At 43.4% G+C, this 26,280-nt stretch overlaps 1 protein-coding gene and 1 pseudogene across 4 annotated transcripts in view; both read left to right on the top strand.

Moving 5' to 3' along the window:
• Nucleotides 1–26,280, top strand: part of CCDC3 (coiled-coil domain containing 3) — a 203,556-nt gene that overhangs the window by 16,774 nt on the left and 160,502 nt on the right. Inside the window, exons 1-2 of one of the 4 annotated variants that reach the window (XM_063781403.1) lie at nucleotides 3,045–3,455; nucleotides 8,642–8,874. The gene's annotated coding sequence lies outside the window, so the exon portion shown is untranslated. Of the gene's footprint in view, nucleotides 1–3,044; nucleotides 3,456–8,641; nucleotides 8,875–17,170; nucleotides 17,310–22,828; nucleotides 22,922–26,280 lie in introns of those variants that run through there. The other 3 variants (XM_063781402.1, XM_063781404.1, XM_024346192.3) reach the window with 3 other exon arrangements.
• Nucleotides 24,416–25,433, top strand: LOC134807132 (large ribosomal subunit protein uL18-like; annotated as a pseudogene).

Below are 26,280 nucleotides of genomic sequence, written 5' to 3'. Positions count from 1 at the left end.
AAGTGTGAGCCCTCTGTCATGCCTGGATAGGGCCACTAGAGGGCTCCTTGGTCTAGCGGTAACACCAGTGCCTGGGAAGGCAACCGTTACTTAGCTGACCTTGGTCTAGCAGTAATGTCAGTGCCTAGGGAGGGCACCCGTTACTTAGCAAACCGGGAAAGGGAGTCTCCCTTTCCCCAGGGGAGTTAGAGAAGACTCTGCTCCACCACCTCTTGTGGAAGGCCTGACATCAGACAGGCCTGCCCGCAGCCATCCAGAGGCCTAAACGTCTCCCTGTGATGCTGTGCTTCAGCGGTCACGCTCCTGGTCCACTTTCATGTTCCACCCTGTATACCTGGCTCTGCCTTCTAGATAGCAGTAGCAGAATTAGTGAAAGTACTAAAAGTCTCTGATATGCAGAAATAATGGTGTAAGCTGTGTCCTCTCTCTCTGCCTTGGCTGCCAAACAGGGAAGGGCTCCCTGTCCAGTGGACATGTGACCCACGTGACCTTACCTATCATTGGAGATGGCTCACACTCCTTACCCTGCCCCCTTGTCTTGTATCCAATAAATAACAGCACAGCCTGGCATTTGGGGTCACTATCAGTCTCAGCATCTTGGTGGTAGTGGTCCCCTGGGCCCAGCTGTCTTTTCTTCTATCACTTTGTCTTGTGTCTTTATTTCTATGATCTCTTGTCTCTGCACACAGGGTGAAAGACCCACAGACCCTGTAGGGCTGGTCCCTACAAGGCTGGATGGCCCTCGGGGGCTGACCCGCAGGGTACTGCATTTTAGGAAATAGCAGAGAGATTTTGGCACAGTTCACTGTCACAGGCTGTAGGATTTTGAAAAAGAGCTACCATGCAGTCCATGTCTTGTCGATTAGAGGATTATCTGAGTGGAAAGGGGACAACCTGGACCTCTGGCCTACCACGCACACAAGCGTAACGATTGCATTTATTTAGAGTGCAGGTGGAATATTTAATCCATTTTAGCCAGGCATTTACATCCTGATACCTTGTCTCAATTGTTCTTGTTTGCCTTAGGTTTTTTACTTTTACTATAGAGACTTTGGTCTTGTCATTGTGTCTGGGAGGAGTGATAACTAAACAGGCATTAAAAGTAATAACTTGAGGTGAGTTAGATTTAGTTACCTTAATGAGATGGAGAGTAGTTAAAGGGAAGAAAATAAAAAGAAAAGATAGATTAAGTTTTCGTAGCTTTAACTTGGTAGGGCTTGACCCTGGAACAATGGCCCATGACTCTGATGGTGATGATGCTTTCTTGACGCAGGTATGATGTGTCCATCCTTTTCTGCTGTGTGAACGGCAGTCTCAGTGGTTAGCAGCACAAGGTAGGGTCCTTCCCAGGCTGGCTCAAGTTTTTCTTCTTTCTGACCTTTGATGAGGATGTGGTTTCCAGGCTGGTGCTGGTGTACTGGAGATTCTAGGGGTGGCACCTGTGCTAAAAGACTTAGTTCTGAGGGAAGGGAAAGTGGAAGATAAACCAAGTATATAATTTCTGAGAAACTGAGCTTTTGTTTTAAATGTGGGGACATCAGCAGTGGAATGTAAGTAAGGCAACCTATAGGTATTTTTTTTTTTGACTTTATAGTTCCTAGTGTCTTCTTGCTGAGAAATTTCCTTTTTTAAAAATGTTTACTTATGTTGTTTCTGAGGGACCCTTTGGGGCTTCTTATTTTGTTAGGACTTTGCATATCTTGGGGCTTAAGCCCCATGGTGATGCCTCCTGCCCCATCCCTACTTAGTGTTGCCTAGGGGACCTGGTGGCCCTGCCCCTCTCTCAAGGTCTCGGCCTCTCTGTGGCCCTCATCGCCCCTGTGCGTTGCGGCCTTGGGGATGAGGGGCCTTGTGACTCACCTGGCCACCCCTAGACTTTGCTCCTGCCCAAGCCCCCACTGTCTGGCCTCTGGCCTTGGGTTGGGCTGTGCTGTCTAACGACCGCCTGGCCCTCTCCCTGACACAGGAAGTGTCTGTCCGTGGCTAGGTCCCCCTGCTGGCTTGTACCCTGGACTGTCTAGGAGCCGCTGGAGGTGGAAACTTGTTGGTATTAACTCTGTGCTGGAGGGCCCCTAATGGGTTCTTTGATGCAGTTGGAATAAGATTTTCTTTATAAGGGGTTGGATAATATTTCCCTTTGGCTTAGCAATATTTATTTTTCTTTTGAATTTTCTTTAGCACCTTTTTTTAACCTTTTAATGTAGGTAAAAATCGATATTCTTATGCCTCCTTATAATCCTTTTACTAAAAGTATATTTTATTTTCCTTATATACCTTGCACATAAACTGTTCCTTTAATAGTTTTACATTCAGGAGGCCTAATTACTTTTCAATTATACAATATTTCTTGCATAAATTCTCTTTTATAACTTTTTTTATGGCTTTCACAGACAATCTTTGACATGCTTTAACTTTGTGACTTCCTTTTACACTATTTCTCTTCCTAGTCTTACCTTCTGTGTCTTTCTCTGATCTTTGTCTCTTTCCGTCTCTCTGTCACTTATTCTCTCCCTCTATCTCTCTTTCATTTGCTCGGTCTCGCTCTCTCTCTCTCTCTTTGCCATCCTCTGTTTCCTCTCTCCCTTACACTCAGTCTCTTGGGCTGGGTGGGATCTGCGCGGCTGCAGTCTGGGCCCAGGGCTGCCATCGGCCCAGAGGCTTGGCAGATGCCAGGTTCAAGTTGTTTGAGTCGTTAACCCTGGGCCAGAGGGCCCCCCCTTGTCTTTCCTCCTTATCTTTACATCCACAGCCCTTATAGCACTTTCTTTGACCTTCTTCTTTAAAGTACCGACCTTGCCTTCTTTCTCTTTGCATTCTTGAGTTCCCTTTCTTTTTTTTTTTTCTTTTTTTAACCTCGTCTAGAGAACTTTGGAACTTTGCCGAAAGATTTTTGCTTTCTGTCTCTGCCTTTTTCTCTCTCTGCTGGTCTTCCCTGCCTCTGCCAGCCACCCATGCTGCTGCTCTCTCTTCTCCTCCCCCTTTTCCTAGGGAGTGGCAGTGGGAGTGGAGCTTAGCCTCTTTCTTCCCCTGAGAAGAGGGGAAAGGGAAGTTTTGAATATCCTTTTTACTACTCGAGGTTTGTGTGATGTTTAATCTTCCCCTAATGGGGATTTTTCACCTCTTTTTAACCTCTAAGACATCCTGTCTAAGGAATACTTCACTGCCACCCCCATCCTCCCCCCAACCCCGCGGCTTTTCTTTTCTCAGTCCTGACCTAAGGAATGCTTTACCGCTCCTGCTGTTTCTCTTACCTTGGTATGTGTCCCAACCAAGGAATGCTTTATGGCCCCGCTTTAGTCCTGACTAAGGAATGCTTTACTGGCTCCTCCAGTGTTTCCTTCCTTGGCTCATGCATGAGGTCACCCGGTCCACGTGGTATGTGAGGATCCTTTACTCCAGGTCGCGGCCAGTTTCTTTCTGCGTTGCTGAGAGTCCGGGTTTATTCATCACACCAGGTGGGTCTCGATTCCTTACCCCTAAGGCCACCACAACGCGCGCCTCCTCATGAGAGAGGACTAGAGGCCACCCCCGGAGGGGAATGTATCCCTGTATGTGCCATTTTGTTATATGTAAAATGTTTATTCAAAAACAGAATGCTTGTTCCTTGGTACCATAAGGAAAAATCAGCATTTAGACAAAAAGTTTTCTCAGCAAGGTAATTTTACTTTCTGCAGAAAGGGTGCTCCTCACAGATGGAATAATGGTGACAACACACCTGAATAAAGAAGGGAAGCAATTTTTTTAAAATTATTATTATACTTTAAGTTCTAGGGTACATGTGCACAATGTGCAGATTAGTTATATATGTATACATGTGCCATGTTGGTGTGCTGCACCCATTAACTTGCCATTTACATTAGGTATTTCTCCTAATGCTATCCCTCCCCACCTCCCCCCACCCCACGACAGGCCCCGGTGTGTGATGTTCCCCACCCTATGTCCAAGTGTTCTCATTGTTCAGTTCCCACCTATGAGTGAGAACATGTGGTGTTTGGTTTTCTGTCCTTGCGATAGTTTGCTCAGAATGATGGTTTCCAGCTTCATCCATGTCCCTACAAAGGACATGAACTCATCCGTTTTTATGGCTGCATAGTATTCCAGGGTGTATGTGTGCCACATTTTCTTAATCCAGTCTATCATTGATGGACATTTGGGTTGGTTCCAAGTCTTTGTTATTGTGAATAGTGCCGCAATAAACATATGTGTGCATGTGTCTTTATAGTAGTATAATTTACAATCCTTTGGGTATGTACCCAGTAATGGGATTGCTTGGTTAAATGGTATTTCTAGTTCTAGATCCTTGAGGAATTGCCACACTGTCTTCCACAATGGTTGAACTAGTTTACAGTCCCACCAACAGTATAAAAATTTTCCTATTTCTCCACATCCCCTCCAGCACCTGTTGTTTCCTGACTTTTTAATGATCGCCATTCTAACTGGTGTGAGATGGTATCTCATTGTGGTTTTGATTTGCATTTATCTGATGGCCAGTGATGATGAGCATTTTTTCATGTGTCTGTTGGCTGCATAAATGTCTTCTTTTGAGAAGTGTCTGTTTATATCCTTTGCCCACTTTTTGATGGGGCTGTTTGCTTTTTTCTTATAAATTTGTTTAAGTTCTTTGTAGATTCTGGATATTAGCCCTTTGTCAGATGGGTAGATTGTAAAAATTTTCTTCCATTCTGTAGGTTGCCTGTTCACTCTCATGATAATTTCTTTTGCTGTGAGAAGCTCTTTAGTTTACTTAGATCCCATTTGTCAATTTTGGGTTTTGTTGCCATTGCTTTTGGTGTTTTAGACATGAAGTCCTTGCCCATGCCTATGTCCTGAATGGTATTGCCTAGGTTTTCTTCTAGGGTTTTTATGGTTTTAGGTCTAACATTTAAGTCTTTAATCCATTTTGAATTTATTTTTGTACAAGGTGTAAGGAAGGGATCCAGTTTTCAGCTTTCTACATACGGCTAGCCAGTTTTCCCAGCATCATTTATTAAATAGGGAATCCTTTCCCCATTGCTTGTTTTTGTCAGGTTTGTCAAAGATCAGATGATTGTAGATGTGTGGTATCATTTCTGAGGACTCTGTTGTGTTCCATTGGTCTATATCTCTCTTTTGGTACCAGTACCATGCTGTTTTGGTTACTGTAGCCTTGTAGTATAGTTTGAAGTCAGGTAGCGTGATGCCTCCAGCTTTGTTCTTTTGGCTTAGGATTGTCTTGGTAATGCGGCTCTTTTTTGGTTCCATATGAACTTTAAAGTAGTTTTTTCCAATTCTGTGAAGAAAGTCATTGGTAGCTTGATGGGGATGGCATTGAATCTATAAATTACCTTGGGCAGTATGGCCATTTTCACAATATTGATTCTTCCTATCCATGAGCATGGAATGTTCTTCCGTTTGTTTGTGTCCTCTTTTATTTCACTGAGCAGTGGTTTGTAGTTCTCCTTGAAGAGGTCCTTCACATCCCTTGTAAGTTGGATTCCTAGGTATTTTATTCTCTTTGAAGCAATTGTGAATGGGAGTTGACTCATGATTTGGCTCTCTGTTTGTCTGTTATTGGTGTTTAGGAATGCTTGTGATTTTTGCACTTGATTTTGTATCCTGAGACTTTGCTGAAGTTGCTTATCAGCTTAAGGAGATTTTGGGCTGAGACGATGGGGTTTTCTAAATATACAATTATGTCATCTGCAAACAGGGACAATTTGATTTCCTCTTTTCCTAATTGAATACCCTTTATTTCTTTCTCCTGCCTGATTGCCCTGGCCAGAACTTCCAACACTATGTTGAGTAGGAGTGGTGAGAGAGGGCATCCCTCTCTTGTGCCAGTTTTCAAAGGGAATGGGAAGCAATTTTTATCCCTTACGCAGCTTGTCCCTGCTACTCTGTCCTGTCTCCATTGGCTGGAGCCAGACCTTACAATATAAACTGAACCCGATTAGCTGACAATTTAAAACTTCTCTAAATAGGTAAAAGCAATGGAGAACAAGGGAAAGGAGGAAGTTGGTCACGAAAGGACTTAGAAAAGTAATAACATTCCCAAATAAGGAAGGGGCATAGGCTGCGAGCTGGGACATGCCTGTGAGCACCTCCCGCACAGATATCTTGGTTAAAGTACAAGGACATAGAATGTACTATGTGCCTGTGAGCACGTTTAACAGCTACATAGCATAGGGCTTAACAAAGAGTTATTAGCACAAAGCAAGGAGGCTTGAAGGAAGTTAGTCTTTAAAAGGAACTATTACTTCTAACACTTATGATTTATTCTTTAACAAGGGAAACTTTGAGGAAGAAACTTTTTGCTTTCTACACAGGACACTCCTACGTCTGGGTCTGTTTAGTAAAGGTTATCAATCTGTTTCCTTAGCCACAAACATCCAGAGGCTAGGAATATCTCACTTTCGGGGAGGGCAGCCCAGCAAGTCCCAGCCTCATTTTTCCTAGTCCTCACCCAAGATGGAGTTGCTCTGGTTTGAATGCCTCTGACAACAATCCTAAATGTATTACTTTTGGCTGAATTGCTTTATCCTCTCTATTTTTCGTTTTAATTCCAGCCATCAACATTTGCCCATTTGCTAAGTTAGAAATTTGGAGGCAGCTTTGACTCTTCTGCCCATACTGAGTTAGCCATCGAGACCTGCCTCCTTTGCTTCCCTATTTCCCTGATACCTGCTTCCCTATTATTTTAGGTTTTTTTGTTTGTTTGTTTGTTTGTTTTAAGATAGGGTCTTGGTCTGTCACCCAGGCTGGAGTGCACTGGCACAATCTTGGCTCATTGCAACCTCTGCCTCCCAGGTTCAAGCAATTCTCCTGCCTCAGCCTTCTGGATATCTGGGATTACAGGCACACGCCACGATGCCTGGCTATTTTTATTTTATTTTATTTTATTTTTTTAGTAGAGACAGAGTTTCGCCATGTTGGCCAGGCTGGTCTCGAACTCCTGACCTCAAGTGATCCGCTCACCTTGGCCACTGCAAGTGCTGGGATTACAGGCGTGGAGCCACCATGCCCGTGCGCCTACCCACATCGATACATAAAATTAACCATTGCACTGAGTAAATCGGTTAATCATCAATTTTTGAAAAGTATATTGAGCATTGAAGGCTCATCCAATTCTAGGCCAGGTTCCATGGAGAATCTATACTGCAAAGTCTTTATTCCTTCCTGTCTCCCCTCCCCACAAGGGTTTTTTCCTGGTTTATTTATTTATTTATTAGTGTTTCCTCCCTTATTTTTAGCAGATTCAATACTTTAGCGGTGGGAAGAGGTTCATCCTTAGGAGCTTCTAAACCATTACCCACCTACCCAGGCTGGGATGTCTAGAAAAAAAAAACAAAAAACAAAAAAACAAACCTATCTGATGAAAATAGGAATATCTGTGTGTCATCTTCCCCAACTCAGATATCAATCACTTATTATTTCATTTAAAAGCCAAAGAAACAAAAAAACCCACCGATTTTGGAGCTCCTACATGTGCCAGTCACTATGCAGGAAGCCGGGGATACAGTGACATGCAAAACAAAAAATTGTTTATTGCTTGTTAAACAAAGCAAAGGCACTTTATGCACCAGCAGAGGAAATAGGAAAACCATAGTGGAAAAGACTCCCTAGCTTCTGAGATATTGATAAGAAGTTGGAGAGATGATTTGTTATAAAGGGATATAAAGTCTCGTTTCAGTGGGAAACCTTTGGTTCATCAGGGAGCCAGGTTTGCAGTGGGCACCTATGCGTCAGTTCTGATGTTCCCCGCCTACGATTGTTTGTCCATGTCCAGCAGATGGCGCCAAGTGACTGGCCGCGGCTGGGCTGTACCGGGTCCTCTTTGGAAAACATGAAATCTATTTCTATAGGGCCAGCATCTTAAAGAAGGCACTCATGTTGTCTGTTTGAGACCCTTTCTTTTGCTCCATTTTAATGTGATATGTGGATCAAAATAAGAAATAGACAATAAAATGGTTTCTCCTCCTGGAATGTGGTAATATTGTGGAATAACAGGAACACAGGTCCAACGTAGATAGCTGAGTAAAACAGCACCCAGACTTGCAGCCGGCACGGGGAACTCATGTGAGTGTGTGTATGTGTGTGCACGCGTATTTGTGCTTATGAGAAAGATTAAACAGTAAAGGATGGAAGTGATAACAAATGCTTTAACAAGGGTAAGGAGAAAGTATTGTAGAAAAATCTATAAAAGCTGAGGGAGTGGGAGAGGGGGAGGGGGAGGGAGAGTTAGTTCAAGTGAGCATGAGAGCTGGGACCTTGGATTAAAGGCATTAAAAGAACTCCAGAAGAAAAGATTTGATTCCACCGGTCGTGGTGGCTCACGCCTGTAATCCCAGCACTTTGGGAGGTCGAGGTGGGCGGATCACCTGAAGTCGGGAGTTCGAGACCAGCCTGACCAACATGGAAAAACCCCGTCTCTACTAAAAAAAAAAAAACAAAAAATTAGCCGGGATGTGGTGGTGCATGCCTGTAATCCCAGCTACTCGGGAGGCTGAGGCAGGAGAATTGCTTGAACCCGGGAGGCAGAGGTTGCAGTGAGCTGAGATCATGCCATCGCACTCCAGCCTGGGCAACAGGGATGAAACTCTGTCTCAAAATATATATATATATATATATATATATTTGATTCCTCTGTTTCTTGCAATCCTAGTAACAAGTGACTTGAATTTCAAGTGATTATCATATAATTGGAGGATTAGAAAAGAGACACCAACTCTGGAACCAGTTCAATGGAATTCTTCAAGAGACTATAACTTAGTGCTTACAAAGACTTGGAATGATCTACACTGCATGGTGTACCTGTTAGAGGAGGTGACATCAAAGCTTTAGGTACTGAGAGAGGATACCTCCTACTGTGGAAGGGGAGAAAAGAAAAAAGCAAAGGTGAGTTGGAATGGTAGACCTGTTGGGTTTATTCTCTCATTGCTAAGCTTTTTTTTTTTTTTTTTTTTTTTTTTTTTTTTTTTTTTTGAGACGGAGTCTCGCTCTGTCGCCCAGGCTGGAGTGCAGTGGCGCGATCTCGGCTCACTGCAAGCTCCGCCTCCCGGGTTCACGCCATTCTCCTGCCTCAGCCTCCCGAGTAGCTGGGACTACAGGCGCCCGCTACCACGCCCGGCTAATTTTTTGTATTTTTTAGTAGAGACGGGGTTTCACCGTGTTAGCCAGGATGGTCTCGATCTCCTGACCTCGTGATCCGCCCGCCTCGGCCTCCCAAAGTGCTGGGATTACAGGCGTGAGCCACCGCGCCTGGCCTCATTGCTAAGCTTTTAAAATCTCTCGTTAAAAAAAAATGTCTTGGGCAGGCCATGGTGGCTCATGCCTGTAATCCCAGCACCTAGGGAAGCTGGCATGGGAGGACTGCTTGAGCTCACGAGTTGGAGACCAGCCTAGGCAACATTGAGAAACCCTGTCTCTACAAAAAATTAGCCGAACGTGGTGGCAGGTGCTTGTAGTTATAGCTGTAGCCTCCTAGCTACTCAGGAGGCTGAGGTGGGAAGATTGCTTGAGCCTAGGAGGGGGAGGTTTCAGTGAGCCATGATCGTACCACTGCACTCCAGCCTGGGTGACAGAGTGAGATCCTGTCTCAAAAAAAAAAAGTATTTATCTAATACGGTGAAAGATGGAAGGGGATGCGGTTACTCCTGCTCCAGTTGGATTTGTCTGCTCCATTTAGAAGCTGCTTTCAGAGCAGGAATGACACCTGGGTTTAGAAAACAGTTCCCTGTGTCTGTGCATGTGTGTTCTTCCAGCTCAGTGTCCTATGTCACCTGTCCTGAGACATTCCAAGAAGGAAGACCAAAAGACAGCATTCTTGAGCTATTCCAAAGAGATCACAGAGGCCACCACCAAAGAGAAGACTAAGAATCTACCATAGTTTGCCCCGGTAAAATGCTATTTTTCTTAGCAACTATTGCAAGTTATAAAACTCCTAAGTGAAATGATTGTGTGGCCAGGGATAGTGGCTCATGCCTGTAATCCCAGCACTTTGGGAGGTCAAGGCAGGTGGATCATTAGAGGTCAGGAGTTCAAGACCAGCCTGACCAACATGGTGAAACTCGTCTCTACTAAAAATATAAAAATTAGCCAGGCGTGGTGGCATATGCCTGTAATCCCAGCTGCTTGGGAGGCTGAGGCAGGAGAATCGCTTGAACCCAGGAGGTGGAGGTTGCAGTGAACCGAGGTCATGCCACTGCACTCCAGCCTGGGTGACAGAGTGAGACTCTGTCTCAAAAAAAAGAAAAGAAAAGAAATGATTGTGCAGGCAGAAATATCTTTAAGGCATCATTGTTGCAGAATTTTGCTCCTTAGTTCAGCTACAACTGGGTTCATGTCACATGACCAGGAGACTTTAGACATGTGGACACATTGAAGGGTGGGCAGAGCAGCATTTTGTTGGGCAAAAGGAAAAAAAAAGAAAAAAACTCAGCAAAGTGAGATGGAGTCCTATTAACAGGCCTACCACCTCACAGGTTGAATCCCAGGCCACCACACAGGAACTGAAGAGCCAGGCTCCTCCCCCTGCCTGTGGCTCCACCCCATTCTCCCAGTGCACATGTGAGCAGGCTCAGATGAGGCCCTGGGCATTTTCCCTCATCTGTACAGAAGCATCTGATGTAAACACTTGTGGGGTGGGTCGGAGATTCTCTGGGGACACCTTTATATCTGCCTAGGCATTTGGCTGTCTCATTCCCCCCTCTAAAGAAGTACATCCAACGGCGGTTAGAATAAGGTAAGGATAAGGATGATGACCGAAGTCAACTGCTTTCTGCTAACAGGGGGCACTGTTTTGGGGGAAAACAGCAGTCAGATCTCCCTCAGAGGCTTATCTAAGTATCCCCAGCAGAAAAGGCCATCGTCCGAGGCTCTGGTTGCATGATCATTTGGAGTTTGATAGCCTGAAGGCGAGAATAGACAACTGGGTTATTAGGAAACATATATCAAAATGAAACAAGGAGGTTACAGTAAGGACAGCTCAAAAAATCCCAAGGCCTTTTACTGGTTTGCAAAGTGGGAGGGGAGGCCAAAAGCCCAACTGGTTAAAAAAATAAAAAATGAAACTACCCTTTTGCCAGCATTTGGACTTCTGGGTTCCCTTCTCCTGAGCCCAGTACTAAACCAACCAGCCTAAGGTTTAGGAAATTAACTCTTCCCAGTTTGGAGGATGCATCTGAAGGGAGCGTCTCATAGTACAGAGACACCATTATATATCACTGAAGAGAGGACAGAGGAAAAAAAAAGGAAAAAGAAGGTGTTTTTTAGAGGAGTCCCAGGGGTTCAGGAGGCATTCAAAAGAGATACAGACTGAAGATGAATGGCTACCCATCCAGAAAGAAGGGAGCAGGCATCCCTGGTTCCTTTCTCTTACTAGCAAACACCCAGAGTACGTGAGGGACGGAAAGTGAGGCATTCCTCTTTCTTTCCTCTGTCCTTGTATCCCCAAGTCCTGGCAGCCACAACAGGGTGCCACCTATGGGTGTCAAAGTGGCTTTCACCCATGTTAAAAGGAGGGCCTAAGGGGTGGGAATATCCACTCTTACCCACATACGCCCTGTCTCCCCTGCTGTCAGTAGCCTGTGAATTCCCTAGACCTCATTTATGCCGTGGATACTAGCATGACCTTTATCCCTGTAATGGGAAGCTTGGCTTAAGCAGCAGGAATTAGTCATGCTCACCTGTGCTATGTCTTTTAACCTCCATTATCATCTGTCTCTGGATTCCTCAGATCCAGTTTTCTTTCCTAGGGCTTTGAGCTGAAGTTTGGAATTGAATTTGGGACAAAAATACGTCTTGAGGGGGGTTGCGTGGACTCCTTATTATAAGCTGAATGCTGAGATGAAGCGGTGGAATTGAGTTCTTCTCCAACCAGGGAGAGAAAAGGATGTCTTGTGACACCCCCAGATGACTGGTGGCTATAGTTATGCTTGCTAAGATTTGGACGCATGGGGCTTGGCTTTGGTTAGCTCCCTTTGTCTTACTTTCCCAAAAAGGAAACCTCTGGGTGGTGGGCATCCTATTTATTTTCATCACCTGGAAGGATTTGCAGGATAATTGCTCAGAAGGAGAATACTGATCCAGATTTTTACATCACCCATCCCTTTTGTTTTTTTCTGAGCTGCAGCCAGAGATTGCTGTTTGGTTCACAGGAACAAGCAGGGTTTGTCTAAAATGTAGGCAAAAAGTTAAAAACAATGAATGAATCTAGAACCTAATGACAAGTTTTGAAACATTATTTCTCTTTCTCTAGTCTTCATTTTTGTTAAAAACAAATCATGATAGGACTGAGTTGTTTGCAAAATAGACTTTAGTCTTATACTTGGCCCGATTATTTGCATAAAGTGCAGCAAGAACAATTATTTCTACATAGGCCTTTTAGATCGGCTTTCATGGAACTTTGTTCCACAGAGAATCTCAAATAAGACCTTTTAAAGCTGAGCCTAGTCATGGGTTTGTATCCTCAAATACCGATGAGTTGGGCAAACTCCTCTCTTCTTGAGGTTTCAAGGGATATGGTCCCTGGGTCTGTTGGAAAGTGACATTCTTTACCTACCGCAGGTTAGGAACCCTGTATGGGGACTGTGTATGAAGATATGAGGCCAGTTTCTCCTATGGGGCTTTATTGACTCTGCAAGTCAAGCTTGACTCCTTAAAGGGAAGCATACCCTTCCAGTCAAAGCCTCAGTAAAGCAACCAGTTTCTCCAATTGTGTCTTGTTGCAACCAGTTTCTCCAATTGTGTGCTGTTGCAAAAGAAAATGGATTCTTATTGCACTGATGCAAACAACTATATGGCCATAAATTAAGAATACTCACAACTAGTTTCCAAATTCTGGAGAAGCCAGGCAGAGAGACAGAGACAAATATACTCCAAATTTTGTTCACAGGAGTATACCTTACTCAATGATTAAAGGCTGTAAATAGCTCAAAATAAGTTTGCTTGACTCTGAAAAACAAAACAAGGATCAGCAATATTTCAAGCAAAAGTCAAAAAGATTACTTCAGTTTTGTATTAGTTTAGACCATTCAGTTAACTCTTGTTTTGCTTTATATTCATAAACATTTCATCTTTTCATGAGTCCTGTATGTTTTTCCTTTGGAATAATGTCACAATCTCCAAAGTTATCAGAAACCTGCATTTCAGAGCACCTGTCAAAGTTCTATAGCTGGTTATAAACCATCTTTTGAAGAGGATCAAAATAAGACAATTATCTGTAAATAATAAAATGTCCAGGGTAGTTATAGTCAGAAACATGATTGACAAATAAATTTGGTTATCTCCGTGGTTTACAATAACTTAATAACCTTAATTATGATTGATAGCGTATACTCAGACATTAGAATTTTAGACATCCCATACAATTTTGGAACATATATTAATATAATTCTCTAAAATCTAACCTGAAGATTAAACATCATTTTGGCAATCCGATGTGCTTAAACATGTCAAATAATCCTGTTCCCCTCTCTTTTGGATACTCCAGGGGCCCTCTGTAGCATCCAAAAAGCCAGGCATCAGGAAAGACAATTTTGAAACTGAAGTTTGATTTTGGGAAGTCTGTTATGTGTTAGAAATTTAAAACACTTGATGTTATGAAATACAATTCGAGATTGCCATAAATTATTTATTTTGCCAAAATGATGACTCAGAAATTTTAAAAAAGCAAAAAACCTTTTATAACCTTTTACAAATTTTGCTAAAGAGCAGATTAGTGCCTTAAGAGTACCTTGCTGTGCTTTTATTTCAATGCTGAATTTATAGAAGACCATATAATAACCATTTGAATTTAGTTAATATGTTCACACATGGAATTTCTTTTGCAAGATTATTATTATTTTTTTTTTGAGGCAGAGTTTCACTCTTTGTTGCCCAGGCTGGAGTGCAATGGCACAATCTCGGCTCACCGCAACCTCTGCCTCCCGGGTTCAAGTGCTTCTCCTGCCTCAGCCTCCCGAGTAGCTGGGATTACAGGCATGTGCCACCACGCCCAGCTAATTTTGTATTTTTAGTGGAGATGGAGTTTCTCCATGTTGGCAGGCTGGTCTCGAACTCCCAACCTCAGGTGATCCGCCTGCCTCGGCCTCCCAAAGTGCTGGGATTACAGGCGTGAGCCACCACACCCGGCCAAGATTAATTTTTATACTCCTTTCATCATTTGATTAAACCTTCAGCTTTAGCTTATCTAATTCAAAACAATCCTTCAAGCCTAGGAAAGAATTTACATTTCTACACCTTCTTATCATCTTTTGCTAAAAACACATCTTACTGTTCTTATACACCTCACATGTAAATCTATTTCCAGTAGTTTCAATTACATGTTATAATGGTAACTCCCAGCAATTTTTAACTTTTATGTAGAACCTAGTAAGTTGTTATAATTACGTACAAGTCGCAGCCAAGGTTTGACTCCTTCCAGCATAATTAAGGGTGTGGTTTATTCCATATGTCTGTAGGCCTCACCAGTTGTGAAGCAGGCAAGTCAAACTGTTCTCAAAAACCAAAAAAGGCAGTTTATAACCTTAAAACATTTAGCAAACCTAATATCTGACCTGCATAATTTAGATCACCTATTTACATTTTGATGACATCTGCATTTTACCAATAATCTTTAAGGCTGCTTTTATTTCTCGAGGATTAAAGTCATGTGAACTGAAAGGTACCACAGCTTTTATCTTCCCTTTTAAAAAATATTTGATTCAAGTGCTTATCGTCTTTTAAGTCAATGAAGTAGAGCTCTTTTTTATAGACATCACATACATGACACATATTTAACTACACAGGCAGAAGAAAATGCAGTAGCTGTGAAATTTTTCATCTGCCAATCTCCTAATTGGATTATTGGCTTCCGGGTGGTGCCCTTTAAGAGACAGGGCCAGAAAAACATGCAGCTTTTAAGGCCTAATAAAATAGGCATGACTAGGAGGCAAAAACAGATTTTGAGAGGGATACATCTGCATTTAATTCCCGGGGTTCCATGAGAAAAAACAGGTTTCTTCCCAAAACGGGGTTAGTGGCACCTTGTCTGTTTTTCCCAAGGAGTCCCATGCCCCCAGAAGTTATCTTAGGGCCTCTCATGCATACATTAAGAGTGACAAGGCAAAATGGAGAAAAATAATTCAGTCTACTGAGAAAAAGCCCTTTTCCAGCAAAGAGATCCAAGAAAACAAACAAACAAAAAACATAAAGACCTTTTAAATATACTTATAACTTGGATATCCACTTTTAATTAAGCTGAGTGCTCTTTGAGAAAAACCTTTTAACTGCCTTATTACCCAACTAGCCGTGCCAAGTGGCCAATATTTCTGGCTTTCAAACTTTGCTAAAGGTGATGTCCCAGGTGCTCAGAGAAAGGAAGATAAAAGGCGGTTCTTAGAGGGGAAGAGAATCAGCAACAGGTCATGCAGATATCAAACCAGAAAGGACTTATTCCCTAAGCAAGGATTGAACCCAGCCGCCATTGTAAAATGGTGGAGGCTAAGACAAAACATTGCCACGTGGTTACAGGTCATGCTCCCTAAAACAAGATGGAGGCCCGCAGCAAGGTTTGCTACTCACCATACAGAAAGTCATGCAAAGCCCACCAGACTGGCTACAGCTTAAGACCAACCTCACAAATCCTTTTTTATAATTAAAACTTTACAGAGAATATAAACAGCCATCCTTATTCCTGGCCTAGTAAAATGTCTTCAAAAAGGAAAAAAAACCTCTCACTTAAAAGTTAAATGCTGACAGGGTAGAGAAAAGGAAAAAATAGTTTAAAATGCAGGGTTGGAAAGATGCCTGGGGAAAATACCTCTTAATCTTATACAAATGGGTTCCTCCAACAGGGAGAGAAACTTAATTGCTGTCCACCATTGGGCACCCTTGGGCCGTGGGCCATGCACCCCAACCCTGGCTGGGAGGGGAGCGGGGAACCCACCATTCGCCAGTCTATCTCGCAGGTGCCTGCAGCCATTGGGGTGAGGGGGTGTGCAGTTTCCTCTACCCTCAGAAGAAATCCAAGGACAAAAAGGCTTGGAAGCGAAAGGGGAAAAAGATTTTTTGGTTCACATCTTACCCACCCCTCTTCAAGCCCCACACCTAGGAGCCAAAATGTTGCAGAATTTTGCTCCTTAGTTCAGCTAAAACTGGGCTCTAGCTTGTCAGAAGACCAGGAGAATTATATGTAGACACATTGAAGGGTGGGCAGAGGAGGGTTTTATTGGGCGAAAAGGGAAAAAAACAAAAAAACTCAGCAAAGTGAGGTGGCTTCCAGCTAACAAGTCCCCCACCTCACAGATCGAATCCCAGGTCACCACACAGGAACTGAAGAGCCAGGCTCCTCCCCCTGCCTGTGGCTCCACCCCGTTCCCCCAGTGCACGTGTGGGCAGGCTCAGACGAGGCCCTGGGCAGGTTCCCTCATCTGCACAAAAGCATCTGATGTCAACACTTGTGGGGTGGGTCGGAGGTTCTCTGGGGACACTGTTTTATCTGCCTAGGCATTTGGCTGTCTCATCATGGTATACAAATACTATGGGTTTTGCTGTTTGCCTTAATTCCAGTGATCTCACAACACTGGTGCCCAGAACTAAACATCTCTTTCTTCCAGGAAAATTGATTTCTTACAAAAGAATATTACAAACTGTTACAAGTTTGAGCTTAATTATAAAATCTGTGGAGAGGTGTGGTGTGTAATTCAGATTATTCCAATGAAGCAGTCAAAAAATATCTGCTAAAACATACACTGGTAAACCAGTGGCTCTCAAATTTGTGGGCTAAAGAATCACCTGATTAGCTGAGCGTGGTGGTGCATACCTGTGGTCCCAGCTACTCAGAGGCTGAGGTGGGAGAATCACCTGAGCCCGGGAGGGCGAGGCTGCAGTGGGCCAAGATCGTACCATTGTACTCCAGTTTGGGCGATGGGAATGAGACCCTGTCTAAAAAAAAAAAAAAATCACCTAGGGTGCTTGTTAAGCTGCAAATTCCTAGGCTCAACTCCAGACATTCTAATGAAAGGAACTGGGGATGGAGCCCAGGATTTTGCATCTCAATCATTTCAGATGATTCAGATGCAGAAGATTCAAAGACCTCTTTTAGAGAAACATTACCCTAAGCAAGGGCAGAGTTGGTCAGTTGCAGAGGTCTTCCAACTCACTTCCCATTCATTCGTTCACTCATTCTTTCCTGAACTTATTAATTCAACAGACATTTATAGTGCCCTATCATTGTACACGGTGATGTGGACTTGGTAATGTAAAGAGACTCGGTTCCTGTCTGGACGGAACTTACATCTAATGGCTGACATATATATATGACATTGATGTATGATTGACAGCGTCAACTGGTAAGTATTGAATGTGTCCATACAGGCCAAAGAGAATGTTGCAGGGATTTAGAAGGAAGTTGTGTCAACGTGGGTTCAAGTGGGCAGGAATGGAGGAGCTATTCTGTGGAGGGGGTGGGACATTGCCTGGGCCCTGACTGTTGAGGAATGAGCAGGATATCGAAGAGAAGGAAACAGCATTAGCTTCATATCGTAATTATTAAGCAAGAACGTTCTTAATATCCATAAGCCTATACTAAAGATAGAGTGGCCAAGCATGCCCAGGATTAAAACTATAATCTCATTAACTACCTTCCAAGGAGAAATAAAGAATAAGAAGTGAGAAGTTCCTGAATCAGCAACATCATCTCCTTGTTTCTTCAATATTCTGATGCCCATTGGACCATTTTTATGCTAATAAGTTGATCAATAGCAGGATGTGTTGATGTGACGTGTTTATATGGTATTGCTTTTCTCCTAGGCCCATATCTATTTCATCCAGCTACTTCCAAAAAGTTAAAAACACTAAACATAAGATCCTTGTAGGGTATAAACAATTAGCACTCTAGGAAGATTAGGACTGTTTGAAACCAAGAGAGGCTGATTAATCTAATTAAAAATGACTTCGTATTTAACAAAGAGATCTGTATTCATTAAGACTTCTACTTAGACATACTATTTTTAGCTATATTTTGCCAATCCTATTACATGTGTGAAAAATAAATAAATCTCGGAAATCTCGGGGCTCCAAAATCACTAAGCTAAAGAGGAAAGTCAAGCTGAGAATTGCTTAGGGACAACCTGCCTCCCACTCTATTCAAAGTCATCCCTCTGCTCACCGAGATAAATGCATATCTGATTGCCTCCCTTGGGAAAAGTTGATGAGAAACTCGAAAGGATGTAACCATTTGTCTCTCATCTACCTGTGACCTAGAAGCCTTCTCCTTACTTCAGTTGTCCTGCCTTTCAGGACAGAACCAGTGTACGTCTTTTATTTATTTATTTATTTATTTATTTATTAATTAGACATAGTCTCATTCTGTCGCCCAGACTGGAGTGCAGTGGCTCCTGATCTCGGCTCACTGCAAGCTCCGCCTCCCAGGTTCATGCCATTCTCCTGCCTCAGCCTCCCCAGTAGCTAGGACTACAGGCGCCCGCCACCACACCCAGCTAATTTTTTGTATTTTTTTAGTAGAGATGGGGTTTCATCGTGTTAGCCAGGACCAGTGTACATCTTACATGTATTGATTGCTGTCTCATGGCTCCCTAGAACGTATAAAAGCAAGCTGTGCCCTGGCCGCCTTGGGCACATGTCGTGAGGATCTCCTGAGGCTGTGTCACAGGCGCATGTCCTCAAGCTTGGCAAAACAAACTTTCTAAATTAACTGAGACCTGGCTCAGATTTTCAGGGTTCACACATGAAAGAAATTTTATGTAATTTATTTCGCGAAGACCAATTTCTAGCTGTCCAGCTACTGTTACATTTCATGTCTTAATCTGTAAAACAGGTTTAATAGCCCCTGACTCAGAGAGGTGTTTGAGGAGGAACTGAGAGGACAGTTGTGATTGAGTTTTAAAACCCATGCTGGCCGGGCACAGTGGCTCACGCCTGTAATCCCAGCACTTTGGGAGGCTGAAGCAGGTGGATCACAAGGTCAGGAGATCGAGACCAACCTGGCCAACATGGTGAAACCCTGTCTACTAAAAATACAAAAATTATCTGGGCATGGTGGTGTGTGCCTGTAGTCCCAGCTACTTGGGAGGCTGAGGCAGGAGAATCACTTGAATCAGGGAGGCGGAGGTTGCAGTGAGCCGAGATCGCACCATTGCACTCCAGCGTGGCGACAGAATGAGACAATGTCTCAAAAAAAAAAAAAAAAAAAAAAAAAAAAGAAGACCCACACTAAGAGTGAGTGTAAGTTATGAGTTTTCCAGCCATTCTAAAATCTTCCTCGGGATAAAAAGCAGGATCGCAGAGAGCTAGAACATACAATTCTACCTCATCCCAGAACTTGCAAGATATTATATTAACAAGGAAGGCTTCCCAGCCCTTCTTGTTAATATCTTACAAAGCATGCAAGCCAAAATACTGAAGCATTTGTATCCCAGAGTTTCCATGAGTTTGTAGAGAGGTGGTACATCTGGTGGCACAGACTCTGGCGCTGGGCGACTGGGTTTTTAATCTTAGATCCATTCCTTACTATTTACGTGGCTTTGAAGGTACTGAACCTTGATGTGCCTTAGTTTTCTTATCTGTGAAGTAGACATAAAAAGATTGTTGTGATTCAATGAATCCATAAACATCTACACACATAAAGCATTCCTATCTGCCCCTAGAGAAGGTTGTGTTAGCTGTTGTCATGAGCTCTGATGTTAAGGAAGGTACCCAAGGGCATGACAGTTTCAGTTTCATGGAGTGTATAGGAAGACTGGAGATGTATTGATACATACATAAAAATCAAATAGGGGATGGAAAATTAGCAGGACACCATGCCTAGAACAATTATTTATATTGTAACCACCCAAGGGGTTCACCTTGCCCACTGCCTAGACAGAGCTGATAAATCAAGGGGAACTGCAATAGAGAAAGAGTAATTCACACAGAGCCAGCTGTGTGGGAGACCAGGGTTTTGTTATTACTCAAATCAGTCTCCCTGAGCATTCAGGGAGCAGAGTTTTTAAAGATAACTTGGTGGATGGGGGGTAAGCCAGTGAGCCAGGAGTGCTGATTGGTCAGAGATGAAATTGGTAAGCCAGTGAGCCAGGAGTGCTGATTGGTCAGAGATGAAATCGGTAAGCCAGTGAGCCAGGAGTGCTGATTGGTCAGAGATGAAATCGGTAAGCCAGTGAGCCAAGGGTGCTGATTGGTCAGAGATGAAACGGCAGTGAGTCAGCTGTCTTCTTGCACTGAGTCAGTTACTGGGTGGGGGCCATAAGAGCAGATGAGCCAGTTTATTGATCTGGGTAGTGTCAGATGATCCATCAAGTGCAGGGTATGCAAAATATCTCAAGCACTGATCTTAGGAGCAGTTTAGGGAGGGTCAGAATCTTGTAGCCTCCAGCTGCATGACTCCTAAACCGTAATTTCTAATCTTGTGGCTAATGTTAGTCCTACGAAGGCAATCTAGTCCCCAAGCAAAAAGGAGGTCTGCTTGGGAAAGGGCTGTTACCATCTTTACTTAAACTATAAACTAAGTTTCTCCCAAAGTTAGTTCAGCCTACCCCCAGGAACGAACAAGGATAGCTTGGAGGTTAGAAGCAAGACGGAGTCTTGCTTATCTCTTTAGATAAGCTTTCGCTGTCTGTCATAATTTTCCAAAGGGGGTTTCAATATCATCCCTTATAACAGAAAACATTTAAGACTGTTTGTAAGAGTGCATATATAAAATAGTGTGGCACAGGTTTAAAATATGAGAATAGTAGAAGTAGGAACATTAAGGAGGACTGGAGAAGAATCCAGTACAAAAAAAGCATCCCATGGCACCTTATGGGTGGGCCACATGGTTGACTCTAAGCTTTCTAGCAACCATTGCAAAAGGGAAACTCAGTTAGTCAGTCACAAGATAAAAGCAGGCCAATTGTTCAGGAGAAGCACAATTATTCCTTATATTCAGACTGAGGACTAAGCTCTGATTTTTTCTTATCTTGCACCAATTCTTATCTAAGGGGTCTGGGGAGTCATGCCCTACAAGCCATAAATTCTCGTCAGATGGGTTTTATTTAACCCTACATATTGCTACTTACTTTCCTTTCTGAATCTGGCATAACATTATGTGGCAAAGAAGAAAATCAAAATATTTTACCCCAAAACATGGTTCTTTGCGTATTTTGATATGGCCCTGTAAAACTGTCCTTTCTGGGGGGTGGGGGGGAAATTTACATCTCTAAAGAATCTCTGTTAACATAGCTAGATCTTTTTCTTCCAGGCCCTCCCAATCCTGAGGAGATTAACTGAGAGTCTAGCACCTTCTAAAGGTCTGAATAGGAAACAGTTGTCATCTGTTGTCTCTAAGGGCAGCCACTATGAGACTTCAAAAGAACCTCAGTCTCCACAATCTTTTATCTGAACCTGAATATTTCCTTTCTATTGATCCCAGGTCTTTAGACAAACTCAACCAATTGGCAGCCAGAAAATGTTTAAGTTTATCTGTAGCCTGAAAGCCCCCATCCCCATTCCTTTCGAATTGTCCCGCCTTTCTCCACCAAACCAGTGTATTTCTCAAATGTATTTGATTGATGTCTCATGCCTCCCTAGAATGTATAAAACCGAGCTGCACCCTGACCACCCTGGGCATATGTTCTCAGCACCTCCTGAAGGCTGTGTCATGGGCCATGGTCATTCATATTTGGCTCAGAATAAATATCTTCAGATATTCTAAAGAGTTTGACTGTTTCCGTCCACACAAGACCAGAGGGGATGCTCCCAGCCATCACCTTTGAGATGAGGCTGACTCATGTAAAAACAACATCTCTGATATGTTTTCAGCAGATGAACCAGTGTTTTACAGAACTGCTTCCCATATTGTTAGGTAGATCATCACCGGCAGCCCATTCCAGTAACAGCAGTTCTGTGAGGAGGTGGAACTGTGTGTTCCAGCTCTCTGCGATTCTGCTTTGTATCCTCAGGAAGATTTTAGAATGGCTGGAAAATCCATAATTTATACTCATTCCTACTTGCTTGGGTTTTATAACACAATCACAACTGTCCTCTCATTTCATCCTCAAAAACCTCTCTGAGACAGGGATTATTAAAACTGTTTTACAGATTTAGAAACTGAATCCAAGTGTGGTTGGACAGCTGGAAAATTATGGAACAAGGATTTAATCCTGCTAATTCCCAATCTAGTCTTAGGCCATGCCTTTATTACCAAACCTCTTAGAGCCCTCTCTTCCTTGAATTTTTTCACTCCATTAAAATCTGATTTTTATATCAACACCTCCGTTGAGATTGCTGTTATAAAACTCACAAATGATATTTTTATTGTCAAACCCAGTAACCCCTTTTTTTCAGCCTTTAAAAACAAAATTTGAACCCTAGGTGTGGTGGCTTACACCTGTAATCCTAGCACTTTGGGAGGCCGAGGAGGGAGGACTGCTTGAGGCCAAGAGTTAGAAACCAGCCTGGGCAACATAGCAAGACCCCTGTCTCTACAAAAAATTTAAAAATTAGCCTGGTTTGCTGATGTGCATCTGTGGTCCCAGCTACTTGGGAGGCTGAGGCAGGAGGATTGCTTGAGCCCAGGAGTTCGAGGCTGCAGTGAAGCATGATTGCATCAGTGCACTCCAGCTTGGGCAACAGAGTGAGACCCTGTCTGTTGTTTACAAAGATACTTTTTGGCATTCTGTTTTCCTTTGGTCTTGGGGACTCTCGTTACTCTTGATATCCCTCCCACCTCTCTGATGACTTCTGCTCCTTGGCCTTTATACGCAACTCCTCTCCAGCCCACATCCCAAATGGTGGCGCTCCCTGAGGGTGCATCTTTGGTCCTCTCCTCTTCTTACTCTATGCAGTTTTACCAAGAGAGCCAATCCCCTTCCCTGAATTCAGACGCCATCTTGAAAGCACGAATTCCCAGACACGCACAGCAAGGTCACGTCTTCCATGGGGTTGAGTTCCAAGGTCTGAGGCCGAGGTAAAAATAGCATTTTCTCACTGTGAGATTTGTTTGTTTTGTTTTGTTTTGTTTCTGATGAAACAGCTGGCTCAGATTTGGAGCCATTATGTAGAAAAACAATGTTTTTTGTTTTTGTTTTTGAGATGGAGTCTCACTCTGTTGTCAGGCTGGAGTGCAGTGGTGCAGTCTTGGCTCACTGCAACCTCTGACTCCCTGGTTCAAGTGATTCTCCTGCCTCAGCCTCCCAAGTAGCTGGGATTACAGCCCGCCATCACGCCCGGCTACGTTTCGTATTTTTAGTAGAGAGGGGGTTTCACCATGTTGGCCAGGATGGTCTCATCTCCTGACCTCATGATTCGCCCTCCTCGGCCTCCCAAAGTGCTGGGATTACAAGCGTGAGCCACCGCGCCCGGCCAAAACAATGTTTTTTTAAAGGTTGGAATTTTACTCAGAGAGTTCACAATGTGAGAATGCACAAGAGAAATGAGGCCATTGGAGGAACAGCAGATTCACACCTCCCATTTCGTGGTCAGTTTAGAGCACATAGCCATGAAGTGAAATGGCAGAAAAAAAAACTTCAGTAATTTTTCCTTTCTCTCTATGATTTATTCAGGAGCAAGCCCACACTGTGAATTTGTGTGTTAACGATGACTCTGTTCATCTCCGCCCCATCTCTCGCTGTCTACCTTCTAGGCCTTTCCCGTTTGGTTGTCCTGCAAGATTTCAAATTCCACATGTGCAATATTTCATTTATTGTCTTTACCTCCCATCCCGTTTTAATTAGATGTAGCAAGATGTTCACTCAATATTGTTGCTATAACAAAGATACTCCCAAATTTTAATGCTTAACCAATAAAAACTTACTTCTCATCTCATATCCAAAGTAGGTGTTCTAGGGCAGGAGGCAGGAGGTGAAATTGGGGCATGAGAGGTCCGCTCCGCAAAGTTGTTCAAAGGTCCAGACTGAAGACTCTGCCATCTTCCATAGGTGGCTTCCAAGGTTGCCTTGGCGTCACCCGGACAGGAGAAGGGAACAGAAAAGAGGATGCAGAAGGGCATATCTAAATTTTAGCATCCCCCTTATGAAGTGTGCGTATGCCAGCAATAAGTCTACGGTGTGGGAGGGAGCACAACACCAAACATTGGTGGACAGTTTGTCTGCCACACTCCCTTCCTCCCTGTTTCTCATCTGTCCTTCCATCAGTATTTCCTGTGTTTTGATTTTTCTGTAAAATGGGCCAATACTAGTACTCTCCACAGGAGTTGTTATGAAAATTGAGATAGTGTATGTGAAGCAATTAGAATATGCCTGAGTCATATGGATGCGCCGTAGTGTATGAATGATAATGGCTATTAATTAGCTGCGGGACTTCCTCAGCCACCCAGCTGTGCCAAGCTAGAAACTCTCTTCCCTCATCATCCACCTCCAAACAACAAGTCCTCCTTGTTAATTTAAAAATTCATACATATTTACTTTTCTTTAAATGCAAGTAATAGGCCTGCAGGTCTCTGTCGAGCCACAGATGCAGGTCTCTGTTCCACAGGGTGGGGTTTGTTAAAGTTGTTAAAAATAAGGCCTACTTTAAGAGATACCAAGTGACATTTAGAAGACGATGAGAGGGTAAAACGGATTACTATGCCCAGAAACGCTTGGTGATGCAGGATAAAAATAAATACAGCACACCCAAATACAGGATGATAGTTCGTGTAACGAACAGAGATATCATTTGTCAGATTGCTTAGGCCGTATTGAGGGGGATATGATAGTCTGCGTGGCATATGCACACGAACTGCCAAAATACGGTGTGAAGGTTGGCCTGACAAATTACGCTGCTGAGTATTGTCCTGGACTGCTGCTGACCCGCAGGCTTCTCAGTAGGTTTGGCATGGACAAGATCTATGAAGGCCAAGTGAAGGTGACTGGCGATGAATACGATGTGGAAAGCATTGATGGTCAGCCAGGTGCCTTTACCTGCTATTTGGATGCAGGCCTTGCCAGAACTACCGCTGGCAATCAAGTTTTTGGCACCCTGAAGGGAGCTGTGGATGGAGGCTTGTCTATCCCTCACAATACCAAGTGATTCCCCGGTTATAATTCTGAAAACAAGGAATTTATTGCAGAAGTACACCAGAAGCACATCAGGGGCCAGAATGTTGCAGATTACATGTGCTACTTAATGGAGGAAGATGAAGATGCTTACAAGAAACAGTTCTTTCAATATATAAAGAACAATGTAACTCCAGACATGATGGAGGAGATATACAAGAAAGCTCATGCTGCTATACGAGAGAATCCAGTCTATGAAAAGAAGCCCAAGAAAGAAGGTTTTAACATTTTTTTTGAGACAGAGTCTCACACTGTCATCTGGGCTGGAGTACAATGGCGGGATCTCAGCTCACTGCAACCTCCGCCTCCCTGGGTTCAAGTGATTCTCCTACCTCAGCCTCCTGAGTAGCTGGGATTTACAGGCACCCACCACCACGCTCAGCTAATTTTTTGTATTTTTAGTAGAGATGGGGTTTCACTATATTGGCCAGGCTGGTCTTGAACTCCTGACCTTGTGGTCTGTCTGCCTCGGCCTTCCAAAGTGCTGGGATTACAGGTGTGAGCCCCCGCGCCCGGTCAAACCAAACAATTTTCTATGAGGATTTTTCAGATAAAGACAATAAACTTATTGACAGAAAAGAAAAAAAGCAAGTAATAGATGATTCTGATGTGGAAATTATAACATATGGATTTAGATTTTTTTTTAAGAAAACAAAAGAAGAAACACTGTCCCTGAGGGATCCGATGTGTTTATATGGCTTCACTTGCCATTTTGAAAATGGTCACATATGACTATGGAACTGGATTGGAGCTCCCAGCTGGAAGGAATGGTGAAAAGTCTTCTTGTCCCCTCATTATTTTTAAATTTTTATTATTTTTTTAAGACAAGGTCTCTCTCTGTTACCCAGGCTGGAGTGCAGTGGCAACACCATAGCTCACTGCAACCTCAACTCCTGGGCTCAAGCAATCCTCCTGCCTCAGCCCCTTGAGTAGCTGGGATTACAGGTACATGCCACCACACCTGGCTATTTAAAAAAATGTTTGATAGAGATGGGGTCTTGCTGTTGTTGCCCAGGCTGGTCTCAAACTCCTGGGCTCAAGCAATCCTCCCGCCTCGGCTCTCCAAAGTGCTGGGATTACACGCAAGAGCTACTGTGCCGGGCCTGTCCCCTCATTTTAGAACTAAGGAAACTGCAGCCCAGATAATGGCAAAGTGGGGCCTAGGACCCAGGTCTTTTGACTCCAGTCTTGCCTTCCATGATACTCAGCTGCCTTAATTAATTAATTCCACAGAAAGCCAAAACCAACCATACAACTCCTTTCCCTTCCT

Source organism: Pan troglodytes, chromosome 8 (assembly GCF_028858775.2).
Source record: "Pan troglodytes isolate AG18354 chromosome 8, NHGRI_mPanTro3-v2.0_pri, whole genome shotgun sequence".
Classification (NCBI taxonomy): Eukaryota; Metazoa; Chordata; class Mammalia; order Primates; family Hominidae; genus Pan; species Pan troglodytes.
This window is presented reverse-complemented; position numbering and strand designations above follow the sequence as displayed.